Source organism: Typopeltis vanoorti, chromosome 9, assembly GCF_054136105.1.
Source record: "Typopeltis vanoorti isolate ZY-2024b chromosome 9, IOZ_Tvanoo_1.0, whole genome shotgun sequence".
NCBI lineage: Eukaryota > Metazoa > Arthropoda > Arachnida > Uropygi > Thelyphonidae > Typopeltis > Typopeltis vanoorti.
In genome coordinates this window covers 95182030-95199570 of record NC_143557.1, presented here as the reverse complement: position 1 = coordinate 95199570, position 17541 = coordinate 95182030, and the positions used below count along the sequence as shown (strand labels likewise).

Below are 17541 nucleotides of genomic sequence, written 5' to 3'. Positions count from 1 at the left end.
GAGTTGACAACAGTAGTATCTTTGATGGATAGCATGGACAGGGAGGTCATGTTTTAATAATCTACTTATTACAATAAGGGGGCGGCTTCAATGGACAAAGGAGATGGATACACAGTAGTATACTTAGATTTTGCAAAGACTTTTGATAGATCCCTGCATGAAAAGTTGATAGTCAAACTAGAGCAGATGGGGTTGGATATTAGACTAGAGCATTGGATTGAAGATTGGCAATCTGATAGGTATCAGCAAGTTGTGTATGGGGGAGCAATATTCTGGAAGAGGAAATTCACCAGTGGTGCGCCTAAGGGGTCTGTTTTAGGGCGATTGTTGATTAACCTGTATGTTAATGATATTGGGGAAAATTTGGATTGGGATATTTAGTTGTTTGCAGATGATGCAAAGTTGGGACGAACTATAAGGAGTAGAGCAGATGTTAGAGTCTCCTTACAAGAAGACTTGAATAGATTGAGTGAATGGGCATGGGATTAGGGATACCAGTTCAATGTTGCAAAATGTAAGGTTTTAAAATTTGAGAAACAAAGATGGGATGCAGAATTTAATGGAGGTGGAGAAAATAAGAGATCTTGGGATGATGGTGGATAAGGATTTAAAATTTAGAAGGACACATTGCTAAAATTGTGAGGACAACACAACGAATTCTGGGAATGACACTTGACTTGTAGAAGTAAGTGTGTGGCAGCACACACACATATGCACAGCAGTCCATATGTGGCCTAATCGAGGACTTGATTGGGCCACATATGGACTGCTGTGCACAGATTTGGTCACCAAAGGTAGTTTCTGATCTCTGGAATGTTGAATATGAAGAAAGGTTGAGAAGATGCAATTTACTGTCTAGTAGATAGGAGGAAGAGGGAATGATATGATAGCGATATACAAATTGGTAAGGGGCTGCTATAGAAGTAATGCTGAAGAGGTTTTTCATAAATGGTGCTAGATTGGGGAAGAATAAGAGGTCATCCCTGGAAGCTGTATAAGGAGGATGTGGGCAAGGGAGTGAGAAGCAGGTTTTTCGCATGGAGAGTTGTGAATGATAGCAATGACTTGCCTGAGTGTGTGGTGTCTGCAGAGAATTTGAATGTGTTTAAGATATGGTATGATGAGCTGTGTGTCTGTGTGTATGACAAAGGGACCTCCTAGATGCGTCTTTGATTCCATGGGGGCCTTAGGATAATAATAATCAAATCTAACAGCAGTAAAACAGCCTGATCAAGAAGGTCTCGAACAGTGAAACAAGAACTGAAGTAGAAGGAACAATATTTACTATAATTATCATATTGGTCTCAGAATTCTTTCAACATGTTCTGTGAATTTCTGACCCTCTTACATCTCCTCTCTCTACACAACAGTTGAGGGTAATGACACAAGGAAAAATGTGGAGCAGTTGATTTCTGCTCTTTGGGAGAACTTTGCAAAGAAACAAAGCAAATATCATTAACATCTGATACAATCAATCACAAGACTCGTCACAGGACATCATGCATAACTACTGTTATTATAGGTCTATCATACCACACTTTAAATTCCTTCACCACCTTCTCTTGCAATATATTTTACTTCTCTCTTTCTCGATTTAAAAATATATGCTCTGCATTCCCTTAATAACTAGATCTAGATGTTCTCTTGAACTTATCCTACTACTTCCTTGTCATCCTGAAAAAAACAAAGTTCTCCAATATTTATTTGATAAATTCTGCTCAACAACACCATCTGCTCTTCTATTTACCAGGTAATGTAGATTATGCACATGTACCTGTAATGTATTTAAGAACATACCAAACAAATCAACATAATTAACTACCACATTCTGCTACAGCAATTCACATCGCTGAACTCATACAGTGTTAGCTCATCCACTACTAACTCTGGAAACTCAATCCATACACCAAAATTCTGCATGCAAAAAATGTTTGTACAACCTTGCTCATGCAATCTAACCAACTAAATAATCATCAATATCGAATTCCTGACACACACTCAGGGAGTGTACACGATATTATTAAGGGAGACCTCCAGGAAGTCAGGGACTCATCGAGAGAGGCCACATACTGTATGCACCAGATATCATACTTATTCTTGAATTCATTCACACTGCTTGGCCACACATGACATCCAATGGCAATCCATTGCAATCACACACCATTCTATGAGAAAAATCTAGATCTTGCTCCCCCCCCCCCTCTTCTTAGTGGCATTCATTCTCAGCTTCTAAGGATGCCCTCTTGTCCTTTTCCCACCCACCATAAAATAAAAAAATCAATGAACTGAAATCTGTATGTTCTTTCTGAAGTTTTTAAGTCTCAATCATATCACCTCTCTTTCTCCCTTTTGCTAGTGCCTGCAGCCTACAAATTCTCAATGTTTTCCACAATCCCAATATCATTTTTGATACTCTCTCTCTCTCTCTCCACTGTATCAGAATCACAATGGAAACCAGGAAACAGACCTGCACACATTAGTCCAAGAGGTCTTATGAAGGCTTTGTAAAGAGGGAAAATGACATTCTAATAATTGCTAGATAATTGCAATTATCTTTAGAGTTGCATTTGTTATCATTGCCATGTGGTCACTGAACTTCGACTTCCTATCTATTAACACTCCAAGATCCCCGGCCTCATCAGTTTCTTCTAGCATAATCCCACTACATATAATATAATACAAATCTGGATATATATGACACTGGATATATATACTTGACATTTACTGACAGCCATTTCCCATGCCCACAATTCCAGCCTATTCAAATCATTCTACAAGTACTGCATATCAACCATACCAATATCATTAATGTACAGATTGAATAACAGCGAACCAAGCACTGATCCTTGTGGTACACAACTAGTTACCTTAAATCTTGCAGACTCACATCCCCTGTATACCACTTTTTGATATCTGTCAGTCAACCATCCTCTTATTCACACTAATATTTTATAATCCAAACCCATATTCTCCAATTTATGCAAGTCCTCCATACCGTATTCTGTCAAAAGCCTTAGCAAAATCCAAAAATATCATCTAATTCAGTGGAAACATTATTATAGAATGTAAACAAGTTGCTAAAACATGACCATCCCTTAGTAAACCTCGTGATGCTCAATGCAAAGTAGAGATTCTCTGTCAATCCATTTCTGAATAAGAGCCTTAGCCAACTTTTCCAAAATCACCACCACTCCTGAGATACTGATTGGTTGATAGTTGGATACATTGGTCTTTGCACCACCCTTGTGCAATGGAATTATCATACTTTCTTTCCACTCCTATGGAATCTTTCCTGTTCTGAGACTCAAATTATATAGCATGGTTAAAGGAATAGCCAGTTCAGCTGAAATATTATTCTCCTTGTAAAGAGGCTTATATGCTGGTTAAACATGATAACTAATAATTAAGAAATTGACTGCGTACACTAGAAATATAAATTGAATAAACTTTAATATATACTTTCCGATATTTCGGCAAACGTCATGTTGCCATCTTCTTGGGAATTTAATACAAAGACATGCAAGTACTACATAACAGCAAATGAGAACCGAAGCTAGGAAGCTACCATTTTCTAAAGTCCTGATAGTGCCCCCTGGTGGGTTATATTGGTAGTTCTTGGCCTTTGGGCTGAAGTTCTTCTGATAAATGTTTCCCAAATTTGGGGCAGTCTCATGCATCCAAATTTGTTGAGGTTTGGCATGTTCCTAAGGGCTGAGGCTGATTCCATGAATAGTCTTTCATATTTGAACTTGCTGTGGTGTATTACTGTGGCTTTCTTCCATCTTATTCTGTGGCGAGTATCCAGAGCATGGTCTGCAAAGCCCAGAGTGGCTGTACTGGTGAAATCGGATGTAATCCTTATGTTCTGAGATTCTGATATTTGCTGTCCTGCCTGTTTGGCCAAAGTAGGACAATTTACAGCTGCAAGGGACCTGGTATACACCAGGTAGGTCTAGGGGAAGTGGTTGGTCTTTAGTGGAGTGGATAAGGGATGCCAATTTTCTATGTGGTCTGTAACAAGTGGTCAAGTCACGTTTTTTTAAGATTTTGTTGACTTTTTCTGAGGTGCCTCGGATGTAGGGAATGGTGATGGATTTAAAGTAATCTTTTTTTGTGAATGGGGAAGGGAGGTGGGTTGTGGATAACTGGTTTAAGTATTTTTTTAATTCTTTTTTTTAGGGGGGGGGTAGCCATTGGCTGAGAAAGTGTCACAGATGTGATTTAGTTCAGTGGTTAGGGCTTGATCATTTGAACAGATTATTTTTGCCTTGTTGAATAGCGTCTTAATAACTCCATATTGTTGTGAAGGGGAGGTGATGGGTGAATGTAGTATCTGCCTGTATGGGTCGGTTTTCTATAAACTGAGAAAACCAAGGTTCCATCAGGTTGGCGGGTGACTAGTGTGTCTAGGGAGGGGGGGGGGTTATTGTTTTTCTCTTTTTCCAGGGTGAATTTTGACTCTAGGGTGTTGGTTGTTTAAGTGTGTTAGGAAGGAGAGGAGTGAATCCGGGCCATGTGGCCAAATAGCGAACACATCATCAACGTAGCGAAGCCATATGGTAGGTTTTTGTGAGGCTGAGTTTAAGGCTTTCTCTTCAAAAGTCTCCATAAAGAAGTTGGCCAAGGGTGGGGAAAGTGGTGAACTCATGGCTGTCCCCTCTATCTGTTTGTAGAATTTTTCCTGCCAAACAAAATAGCCTGAGTTCATTGTAAACTGAAATAGGGCAAAATTTCCTCCCGTTATCTCAGCGCTATTTCAGTTTACAATGAACTCAGGCTATTTCGTTTGGCAGGAAAAATTCTACAAACAGATAGAGGGGACAGCCATGGGTTCACCACTTTCCCCACCCTTGGCCACCTTCTTTATGGAGACTTTTGAAGAGAAAGCCTTAAACTCAGCCCCACAAAAACCTACCATATGGCTTTGCGACGTTGATGATGTGTTCGCTATTTGGCCACATGGCCCGGATTCACTCCTCTCCTTCCTAACACACTTAAACAACCAACACCCTAGAATCAACATGTTGGAGGCTTAATGGATTTTTTACAACACTCAAAAAGAATTAAAATAGAATTTAATACTTCCTATATTTCGTCCTAGTCACTAGGACATCTACGGGGATTACAAAAACAGTTAATGTAACATACACACAAATAATAAACAATACTGAGCCCAACCACGTGGGTGACACTAAAGTCCTATATAGTTGGAGCGTTTTTGAGTGTTGTAAAAAATCCATTAAGCCTCCAACATGATGTCCTCACAGCACTTAAGCCTCTACACACGAACCCTAGAATCAAGTTCACCCTGGAAAAAGAGAAAAACAATAACCTCCGCTTCCTAGACACACTAGTCATCCACCAACCTGATGAAACCTTGGTTTTCTCAGTTTATAGAAAACCCACCCATACAGGCAGATACATTCATCAACAATCCCATCACCCCCCCCCCCCTCACAACAATATGGAGTTATTAAGACGCTATTCAACAGGGCAAAAATAATCTGTTCAAATGATCAAGCCCTAACCACTGAACTAAATCACATCTGTGACACTTTCTCAGCCAATGGCTATCCCCCCCAAAAGAATCCAAAAAATACTTAAACCAGTTATCCACAACCTACCCCCCCCCCTTTCACAAAAAAAAGATTACTCTAAATCCATCACCATTCCCTACATCCGAGGCACCTCGGAAAAAATCAACAAAATCTTAAAAAAACATGACTTGACCACTTGTTACAGACCACATAGAAAATTGGCATCCCTTATCCGCTCCACTAAAGACCAACCACTTCCCCTAGACCTACCTGGTGTATACCAGGTCCCTTGCAGCTGTAAATGGTCCTACTTTGGCCAAACAGGCAGGACAGCAAATATCAGAATCTCAGAACACAAGGATTACATCCGATTTCACCAGTACAGCCACTCTGGGCTTGCAGACCACGCTCTGGATACTCGCCACAGAATAAGATGGAAGAAAGCCACAGTAATACATCGCTGCAAGTTCAAATATGAAAGACTATTCATGGAATCAGCCTCAGCCCTTAGGAACATGCCAAACCTCAACAAATTTGGATGCATGAGACTGCCCCAAATTTGGGAAACATTTATCAGAAGAACTTCAATCCAAAGGCCAAGAACTACCAATATAGCCTGCCAGGGGGGGGACTATCAGGACTTTAGGAAAATGGTAGCTTCCTAGCTTCAGTTCTCATTTACTGTTATGTAGTACTTGCGTGCACTTGTCTTTGTATTAAGTTCCCAAGAAGATGGCAGCGTGACGTTTTGTCGAAATATCGGAAAGTATATATTAAAGTTTATTTAATTTATATTTCTAGTGTACGCTGTCAATTCCTTAATTATTAGTTATCTAGCTGAAATATTAGGATAGTATTACAATATTATGAAATATTATGATAGTAATACATAAAATTGTTACATCATTCCTGTCCGGTCAGGTGTCTTCTCCTTCCAGGAGATTGACTACCATGTGTCTCCACCATGTCCTATTCTGATGGAAGTTTTTTCACTTGGTTATGCTACCAATTATATATTTGGTTTAATCCTTCATCCAAGTGCAAGCAAACAAAATTTGTGCCTGAAGTATTTTCAGGACTGGGGCAACTCGTGGTAAAGGTGGTATAAGTTCTCATTACGTTTACTACCTTTACTACAAGTTCTCCCAGTCCTGAAAATACTTCAGATGCAAACTTTGTTTGCTTACACTTGGATAAAGGATTAAACTAAATATATTATTCATGTCCTATTCTGCACCTCTCTGCTGCATTCCTCATATGAGAGATAGGACCAGTGTTCTATATTTTTCATCCACTCCAGTCTTTGTCTTCCTCTCCTCTTTCCCTCAACAGTTCCTTTGAGAAGTGTCCTTTGTAGGCAGTTATGTCTCAGAATATGTCCGAAATAGCTGACTTTTCTCTTTTTAATTTCTTTTATCAGGCTCCTGTTCACGCCTACCATCTCTAGCACCTCTTCATTTGTCTTTCCATGATATCCTCATAATTCTTTGCAGCATCCATATTTCAAAGGCCTCCAGTTTTTTCACGCTCAAAGTGGAGAGTCTCCATGTCTCTACTCCATATAATAATGTGGTCCACATGTAAAATTTGGAGATTCTTAATCTTGTTTTCAGATTTAATTCTCTAGATGTCAGTAGATTTTTCATATTGTTGAAAGTTGACCTTGCAATTTCAATCCTTTTTCTAATTTCATCTTTTGTCCTGCCTTCTCTGTGATCAAGTGTCTGAGGTACGTTTGCACCTGTTCTAATTTATTTCCTTTCATATTGATGCATAGTTTTGGTATTTCGTTTTCTCTTGAAATTATCACGAATTTTGTCTTTTTAAAGTTGAAACTGAGGCCATACTGTTCGCTGTACTTGAGGGTTTCCTCTATAAGAGTCTTGAGGTCATATTTGTTTTCAGCTAGAAGAACAGTATCATCTGCATATCTTAATTTATTAATATTTCTGACCCCCCTCCAGTGATTCCTTTGAGGTTACTAATTTTATTAAATATTTCTTCTGTGTACAGGTTAAAGAGAATCGGAAACAAGACACAGCCTTGTCTCACACCTTTCTGAAATGGAATTCTTCCGAGGTCTCTCTATTTATTCTCAAAGATGCAGTCTGTTCTCAGTAAAGATTAGTTATTAGCCTAATATCTTTTCCATCCATGCCTATTTTTGAAAGGATTTCAATTAATTACTCGTGTTGAACACTGTCGAATGCCTTTTTGTAATCTATGAAGCATAGGTATACATCTTTTTGTTTTTCTAGATATCTTTCTATGATAGTTCTGATACTACATCATTATTATTAACAATTTTCCTTCAAATTAATCTGCCATCTGTCAAGCCTCCAATATTATTATCTAATCTCCATGGAGTCAAAAGGACTCATCATGGGAGGTCCACCTTCACATGCAAAAAGATCATCGAACAGTGTTTAAACCCATTCACAGTTTCTGCATTCACCACACGCTCAGGAAATGCATTCCACTCACTCTCCATGAAAAAAAACTGCTTCTTATCCTTATATAGTATCCATGGATAGCCTCTTGTTCAATCCTTGTCTCCCTCTATTCTAAAAATTTCCTCTACATTAATCTGGTAAACACTCCTCACCAACCTATGTCCCAATGACCTCCCCCCCCTCTTCTTATATTCACAAGACTCTGCAACTTGCATTCTCTCAATCTCTCCTCATATCTCACACATTCCATTGACCTGATGCTGACTTAGTAAGCCTTCTCTAGATCCCCTCCAATACATCCTCATTCACTTGAAAACCAGGCAACCAAATATGTACACAACAGTCTATATTTGGTCTGATCAAAACTTTACATAAAGGAACCATAACCTCTTTGCTTCTAAATGCCAATATCCTCCTCATTTTTGTCATAATCCATTGTGATGCTATTATAGTTTTAGCAACGACCCCTAAACATCAAGTCTGTCCATCATTACTCTCTGATCTCTCATCTCATCCACCTACTTCAAAATTTCTCCATTAATTGTATATTCCGCATTTCAACCTTGCCTACCAAATTTCAGGACCTTACACTTTGCAACATTAAACTGAAACTCGTTTACTCACTCACATAGTCTATTCAGATCCAACTGAAAGACCACAACATCTGTCCTACTTCTTATAGTTCTTCCTAGCTTTGCATCATCGGCAAACAGCTATACATTTCCAGATAAACCAGTCCAAATGTCATTAACATACAAGTTAAACAATAAGAGTCCTAAAGAGATTCCCTGTGGTGCTCCACTCCTCCATACACACCCTGCTGATACCTAACTATCCAACTCACTGGTCTGTTATCTAATCACATCTGCTTCAGTTTAGCTAACTGCTTGTCATGTGGCAGTCTATCAAAGTCCTATAACCCATGCCACCCAACATCCTTTCACAGTACACCTCGAAACTCACAGAACAAATTTCTTTTCCTTCCCATTCACCCCTGCTACTGCAGTATTGTGGAACAGTCTTCCCCCAGACGTATTTCCCAAGAAATACAACATACAGGCATTCAAATCTAATGTAAACAAGTTTCTCCTTTCGCACATCACCCATATATAGTACTAACGTACTACAGGTTGACCAGCCAACCTCCTGCATATGGGTCCAACATTAAAAAATAAATAAAATAAAATAAAACAAAATGCTGACCATCATAAAAGAATACTGCTATTATCAACTAATTCTGAATCCTAATCCTCATCCACTTCTCTAACACCTTAACTCCAGACACAGAATGGCCTATAATCTGTAGCCTCAGTTCTCCCCCCCCCCCAATTGAAGTGGAACAATTTTTCTACCTTCCATTCCTTTGGGAACTCACAAGACTCGTGTTACACAGGCATGCCAAAAGTGCCATTAATTCTCTAGAGCAGCGATTTTCAACTGGTGTGCTGTGAGAGGTATTCAGGTGTACTGCGAAATTTATGAAAACAAATTAACTGAAAGAAATAATGTTGTAATTTGTGCATTTATTTATTAGTGCCTGGTCTTCCCTCTGCTTGTGTGTGTAAATCAATCAAAATTATACCTATTTTTTGCCAGATCATCAAAAAAATTAAAAGAATATATTTCTAGTGTGCCGCAGAATTTTAATAATTAGTCTAGGTGTGCCGTATTATGGAAAAGGTTGAAAATCACTGCTCTAGAGCATTCCTTCAAGACAAGTGGCAATATGTTGTCAAGTTCTACTGCCTTATTAGCATCAAGCTTACTTAATTCCTCATATGTCTCCTGTTCATTCACCATCAGTCCCTCCTCTGCCATACTCTCTAAACTCCAGCTTCTCCTGAAGTTGCCATCATAGGATGAAACACAGTGATAAACTGATCATTGAATACATCAACTATATCCTCTGCATCGGTTTCTACCAGTGTTATAAACTAACATCTTTCTTCCACACTCATTTCTTCTTCTACTTTCCACATTTCGAAAGAACTCACTATGATTTTTCTTAGCTTGATTGGCTAATTTCTTCTCATGATGCACTTTTGCTGTCTGTCCAACTGAGTTATCTTTCTGATGTGTTCTTTGTACTTTTTATACAACTGATTATTGCCAACATTTATCTTGTGTTGCCTTTGTCTTCAAGATTTCACACTTAATCTCTTCATTCATCCAGCATCCAGTTTACTCTTACCTTATTTAGCCTTTTCACCTGTGGAATACACTCAGATATTGCTGCTGCTAAATAGCTCTTGATCAATGTGCAACTCCTCCTCACAACACTGTAGCTCCAAGTTGTCTCCTTTTCATAGTCACCAGCCTTGTAGCTCCACATATATCCCTTCATCACAGAAGTTCTCATAACTAGCTACAACCAGGTGATCACTTCATAGTCACTTTCAGCAACGTATAGCTCGCAATGCAATGTTTCAACTCTGTATCTCTTCTACTTCCATGGTCACAGCTTCAGTGAATTGGCAAGCATCATTCCTCCACTTGCTGTTAAGTCTATTAAAACAAGAGCAGCAGCTGTCCAAAATCCCTTTACAGAGCAACTGCAAACTCACTGTACCTGTTTCTCCACTTCCTTGTTTATTTCATCTACCTGTCCTCTGCAACAGCCTTCCCCATGATGTTTCTCAACAATTTCAACCTACAACTCTTTAAGAAAACTGTCAATGAGTTTTTTCTTCTTTCTCAACCCTTATCTGCACCTCACACATGGCACTGATGTGCCCTTGTACTTCTCGTGTATGGGATAAAAACAGAGGAAGATTAAACACGTCATTCATAATCACATTCTCTGATGATATAACTAGATCTAAGATTCTTAACCCTTGTGTGCGCCTTCCATTACATATTGCCTACAATTGTTGTCCCTAAAGAACAAAAAAATTCATACTCTTTATTCCCAGATACCATTTCCTCATTCAAATTCAATATTGCTATAACTGAAATCCCCCATAATGATCACTCTTCACTTGCTCACTAAACCAAATTGCCTATACATTTCTGTCTCCCTCCACATTCCCTAGCCTGAAGCAACACCCAACAAAATATCTCATTCTGTCAATGACCACCTCACACCATACTGCTTCAAACCACTGAGACCCCACATATCTTAAACTTGCACGGACATAATTCCCTCACTATCATTAGCAGTGCCCCCCCCATTCCTATCCTCATATTCTTCCATTTTTATTCCAATCAAGATATCATTCTACCCAACCAGGTTTCACTTATTCCAACTATTTTTGAGCAAATAAACTCAACTGGTTTGACAATTTCATCTTCCTTATTTCTGATACTCCTGGCATTTATAAATAAGCATACCAATTCATGTCCTGGTCTATAACCAGTCTTACCCATGCTGTCCCTCATTGTGAGTTCTCCGTATTATCTCATCTCATATTTCAGTTTTCTAAGGCACTTCTTACTGTATCAATCAACCTAGATCTTCATCTTTCTCTAGGAGTTTTTTCTACCATCCTGATAATATCATTTGTTTTGCTAACCTTTCCTCTCTCATTCTCTTTAAGTGACCACACCACCTTAGATTAGTTCTACTAACACATTCCTGAATACTGATGCCATGTTCTTTCATAACATCCTCATTTTCGATATAATGCTGTCAATGATATCCCCTATTCACTCCCCTAATCTTTCTCAGAACTGTGGTCTCCAGTTCTGAGAAAGATTGATTATTCCATATAAATTTATTCAGTTGACTTCTAAACAAACCAGCTTTGCTAATTCTGTTGTCAACTGGCATATTTAATTTGCAATCTTCACTAACTGTGCACAAATAGTTGAAATTTTTTTTCCCTAGATTCTCCAATTAGGATGTAGTTATTTTCAATGTTCTTCCTGACTATCTTCTCAGTCTGTCTTTCTATTGATGATTTAATTCATTTATTAATTTATTTAATAAATTAATTTAATTAATTTATTACAACAGTTATTCAATTTACTCAGGAAATGCTGAAGGCTTGTGATGGATTGATTTAGGAGTATAACATCATCTGCATAGAGTAAAAAACTGAGATTAACATTCCCAATTTTATTATCAGGTTTAATGCCACTTTTATTCATAATGTGATCCATATAGGTGACGAATGATGCTACCAATGTGCATCCTTGTCTCACACCTGATTTCACAAATCTTATGTATTGCTTGAGATATTGTCCTTTATACCTTATTACTGTGGCATTTTGAACAGCTTTTTTTAAGGTACATACCAATGAAAAATGAAGTGAAATTTCAGAATAAATAGTTTGAAAACAAGAACTAAACCTTTGAAACTGGAAAAGAAGAAAGCATATCAAAACTTCCTACCAAATAAATCAACATGTGCTCTAACAGAATACAGAGAACAATGTAAGAAATGAAGTGATGTGTAAAAATACCTAAACAAGTCATGAGAAGACTTCTACTTATCAGATTATAGATTGGGTTCCTACCAAATCTCAAAAGAGAAAAGTCTACAAATTATTTTTTTTTTATTTTAAAAAAGATACATCTTAGCAAACAGCTAAAACTCATGTCAAACCATCCCAGAAAGGGGTTATTAGGTGTGTGAATTTTGGGAACCCAAACTTCACACACCTAATAATCCCTTCGTCCAATAATTCACAGCCCAACCCACAAACTAGTTAAATATTTATCCAAATCATTATTTACCTCCCTCACAGACAACTCCCTTTATTTCATTAACAATTTCTGCACTTTATAAAGCATTATATAAAAAAAATTAACCCATACAGATTTTGACATTATGATTAGGCCTGACATTACTTCATTGCTCACCAATATACCTTTGGCAGGCCTCTAACCTCATTAAGCCACATTTCCTCTCTGATATAATTGAATTATTCAAATTCACTATGTATTCATGTTATTTCGTTTAGACAGGGAAAATATACAAACAGTGGATGGGCCTGAAATTCCCCCCCCCCCCAATTAGCCAACTTCTGTAGGGACTAATTTGAAAACTAAGCACTCAACACGCTACACTTAAAGCAATGGTGTGCCTGCACCATGTTGATGATGTGCTTGCGATTTGCTTATATACATCTGGAGAATAAATAGATGGGGGATGCACAATCCCTAATAAAGTTCTGTAATAGGCAATAGCACAATATAAGACTATCAGGGCTTATGCATCCCAAGACTGAAATAACTAAGTAACCTAAGATGGTGAAGACTGCATTTACACAGACTGACAAGCTATACTGTACAGAATGTTCTAGGACAATGATAATAAAAGATCATTTTCTGTCCTGAAGATGATGCTGATGCATATTACACTTTACAGGCTATTAAAGAGATCTCCAACCTGATTTGGATATAATACAGCAACTGTATATACCCCATCCCGTGGTACATTATTCTATTTCTGTCCAGTGCCTTGGAAAGAAGGGCAGGGACTAAGGATAATAAAACTTGCATGATGTGACATACATTGATCCAAGCTTTACTTAATACTTTTTCTTCTTCCTCCTTTCACCTATTTCAGTCACAGCACAGCATTTCAATAGTCTGTTTCTCTTTCTTTGAGCCTTTGGTTTTTTATTCAGCATATTCCTCCAGGGAGTCTAAAGACTCATCGAGGGCAGGCACCTCCTCTATAGCTCTCTGTCTCCACAAACTACACCGAACTGCAATTACATCAATGGCATCTATCACCTACCACCACCACCACCACTAGTATTTTCAGCGACAATCACACACATCCAGGCCAATGGTGGGATTTGAACCTGCAGCCATTTGGCTGGAGAGTAGATACACTAACCACTCAGCCAACCAGGCTGGCATTTAGCTTTATATTTCTCCATTGTTTACGTTTTTTTTTTTAGTTCCTTCAGTATAATCTTCATTTCACTTTTTATTTAGTCTTGCATAATCTGCTATTCTCATGTATTTCATTTCTGCTGAAGTAATAATGTTGGCTTTGATAAAATATTATATATTCTTAGTTTTTGACCACTGCTAGTTTAAATGTTTCTAATTTTATACTTTTTAAACTTTAAAATTCTGATGACACTTAATCGTGTGTATTTTTTTTATGAACCCATGAAAATAACACACTTCCACTCATTAGATAAGAAATTTCTTATATATGTAAATAAATAATATAAATATAAATTTTGAGGAGTGGTTCTCTTGTAGGATGGAGGAGATTGAGACTTTTGTCTCATCGATGGAGCGATCTACGACAGGAGCATGCACACGGCAAAGGTGGTGATGAGCTGTAAGGCGAGCCGCCAAAGAGTAGTAAAAAACCACCACCCAATGGTAAAAGAGAAAAGCGAAGGAATAATGAAATAATAAAATGAATTACAATGAATATAATAATAGTAAGAATAAGAGAGTGCCGAGAGTGCGTTGCGGTGTCGTCACGTCAGCACGTGGTTTCCTCCAGCCTCTCCGTAACGTTTGTGATCCTCGGTAGTATAGTGGTTAGTATTCCCCCCCCCACGCCTGTCACGCAGGAGACCGGGGTTCGATTCCCCGCCAGGGAAGAAATTATATTGGCAAGCCAGGCTGGCCATGTGGTTAGTGTATGTGCTCTCCAGCCAAAAAGGTTTGAATCCTGCCAGGGAAGAAATTATATTGGCAAGCCAGGCTGGCCAAGTGGTTAGTGTATCTGCTCTCCAGCCAAAAAGGTTTGAATCCCGCCAGGGAAGAAATTATATTGGCAAGCCAGACTGGCCAAGTGGTTAGTGTATCTGCTCTCCAGCCAAAAAGGTATGAATCCCGCTGTGGGCATGGATGTTTGCGAGTCTGTGAAAGCACTAGTGGTGGTGGTAGATGGTGTTGGTGTTAAATGATGAAGGTTGGTGGAGTAGTGAGACGAAGAGTAGAGTAGATGCCCTCCCTCGATGAGTCCTTGGACTCCCTGGAGGTGTGATATAATAATAATAAATGTAAAAATCTGACATATCAAAGACATATACATACACACACATCTGGTACAACAGTTAAACTATATATTACTCCTGTCCTAAGTGTTTTCACACCACTTATGTTTGCAACACTCCAACTGTTTTCATTACCAATACATTTTTTGGGTGTGTCGGAATGCTACATCATTTTCATGTGGCTTTACATTTCAGGTAATTTAGCAGAGTCCAGCGGCTGCTTTTTACCCTATCAAAATTTTTAGAGGGATTTAAAAAAGTATTTATTGTTCTTTAATTACAACGATTTCCAAAAAATTCTAACAAAAAAAAAAAAATTAAAACAATACATTATAAAGCAACGTCCTTTAAAGCTTAACGCAGATTAGTGGGTCGCAAAAGACGTCCACCCCGCGAGGTAACATTTCTCAAATACAAGGCTTCACGTAAAGCGTAAACACTCAAATACACCTCCTGAAATACGATCACAAATATTTCTGACCGAAACAAGTCAGTATTACACTGCAAATTATCATACTAAATATAAATGAAAAAAGTAAAGCTTTGTGAACCTAACCACATAATTTGTTAATAAGCATAAGCAGGCTGGATATTTCTGAACAGACCGCAAAAAGTTTGCATATACCGAAACGTAATGGTGTAAATGAGACAAGCAGATAACAAAAGTATTAATAAAGTTTATTTGGTTTACATAATAGCGGTGATATAAAAAAGAAGATCACGCAAATACATATACAAGCATTTACTGCATTACATATACTGAATTAAAGTCCATGTGAAATGAATAAATTGCAGTTTCACAACCAATAAATTTCCCAAGAAAACATTTCGCTAACCGTCAGACAACCGCCATATTGTATTGAGGTCTATTACCTGAACGGTATCATTCCGCACCGTTGTTAAGAGGGTATCAACGTTTCAAATACCATATCGGTATCGTCCGACCCTTTAGACAGTCTTTATTCATCCGCTTTCTGTTGAAACAAAACACAAAGTTTTTTACATAAAATAAAGATTATTTACTTCTATAAATTAAATCTAGAAGCTAATCACTTACTTCATGTTTCCATTATATGCAGTGAGCAAATTATTCACAGAAATTTTTGGCATAAGCAGAATATTTCTGCAAATGGCGGAGTCAGACATTGATGACGTCATAGGCATGTTAGACAAAACCCGGATGTTATACAACAAACATAGATGGCGTCATGTTGTTGATAGTACTATAGACCAATAGATTCCCAGTTTCCTGTTACCGTCGGTGGTAGTAATATAATTGGATTATTTAGTAATGAATTTTTAAATTTAAAATTGATTAATTAGTTCTTTAGATATACTTCAAAGCTACAAAAACTATTAGACGAGTGTTTTAAGACTGTTAATTGTCTTCGTTCTTCAGCTGGTATGTCTGTTGTGCTAGAAAGGGGAAAAAAGAAAAAAAAAAAACAGCCTGTTTCCAGAAAGAAAAATGCTGCTCCCTCCATATGAGATCAGCTGTTATTCTTCTTCTTGTTGTTATTTAGAATCACGACCGAAGCAACTAAAGCTATGGGCCATCTATTCCCTGTTTTGTGGTATGAAAAACCTCGTTTCCTGGAGGAAACGAGGTTATGACTACCCATGTTTTGTTTTTTTTTAAACTCAATCCAAAAGAGTATACATCAGCGTTTAGTTATGTGTGCGCACACATAGCAAATACAGGTGTTTTAAAAAGAATGACCCGATTTGAAAATTGTACATTTTTGTACATTTGTGCAAATGTACATGTGTAGATTGTACATTTGTAATTGTGGTGAGTGAAAAGGCCTTACTTCATACTTGGTAATTTATTTTGTAACTGTACCACATTTTCATTTTCATTATTAAATATAATTATTTAAAATCGAGTCATTCTTTTTGAAACACCCTCTACTTCTTCGTTTTGCTAGTTGCCTCACTAGTAGGATATTTTTCTGGAACAGCAAGTCGACTTACATAATTCAGCAAATTACAAATATGTAGGCACACACGATAGTCCGCAAAAAAATATAGTTAAAAAAATGATTCCCAGTTATATCAAGTTTAGGAAACGCTGGTATACATAATAATCATATCATTCATTACAGATGACACAATATTCAAGTGTACGTTCCTATAATGAAAACGTGGAAATGAAACGGGAATTATAATAACAAAACCGGCTAGAAGAACTCATGCAATATAGTCATAGCAGGTAATACCAAGAAGATTAACTGCCGTATCATAATCAATATCATGTTACTAGAAAGCCGAGTTAGTTGGCGTGAAAGGACATTCAATCTACCACAAAAGAGAAGACAGACAGAGATAAGAAAATCTTATATCCTCTTACGATTTTCTGATACGAGATCTGTAAAAATCCATGGTATGATAAAAAGAAATCGATCGTATAATCTCCTTAAATAATAACACCATACATTGCATTAGTGGTTTTCAAGTGAAGATCAACACTAATTTAAGGCAAGGAAGTTCAATATTGAACTCCAGTGAAAGTCCTTCAGGTCAACAAAACATTACAGCATCTGCAGTTATTGACAAAAATGTAGTTAATAGTAATAGAGTTGTCTGCGCGGTTAGCCTAGTGGCTGTGCGGTTCGCAACCATATGCCTGGGAA

The 17541-nt window shown here is 37.7% G+C and overlaps 1 protein-coding gene across 1 annotated transcript in view; it reads right to left on the bottom strand.

Moving 5' to 3' along the window:
* Positions 1–15996, bottom strand: part of LOC150103270 (zinc finger protein 236-like) — a 236553-nt gene extending 220557 nt beyond the window's left edge. Inside the window, exon 1 of the mRNA XM_090398431.1 lies at positions 15966–15996. The gene's annotated coding sequence lies outside the window, so the exon portion shown is untranslated. The remainder of the gene's footprint in view (positions 1–15965) is intronic.
* Positions 15997–17541: the final 1545 nt, after the last annotated feature.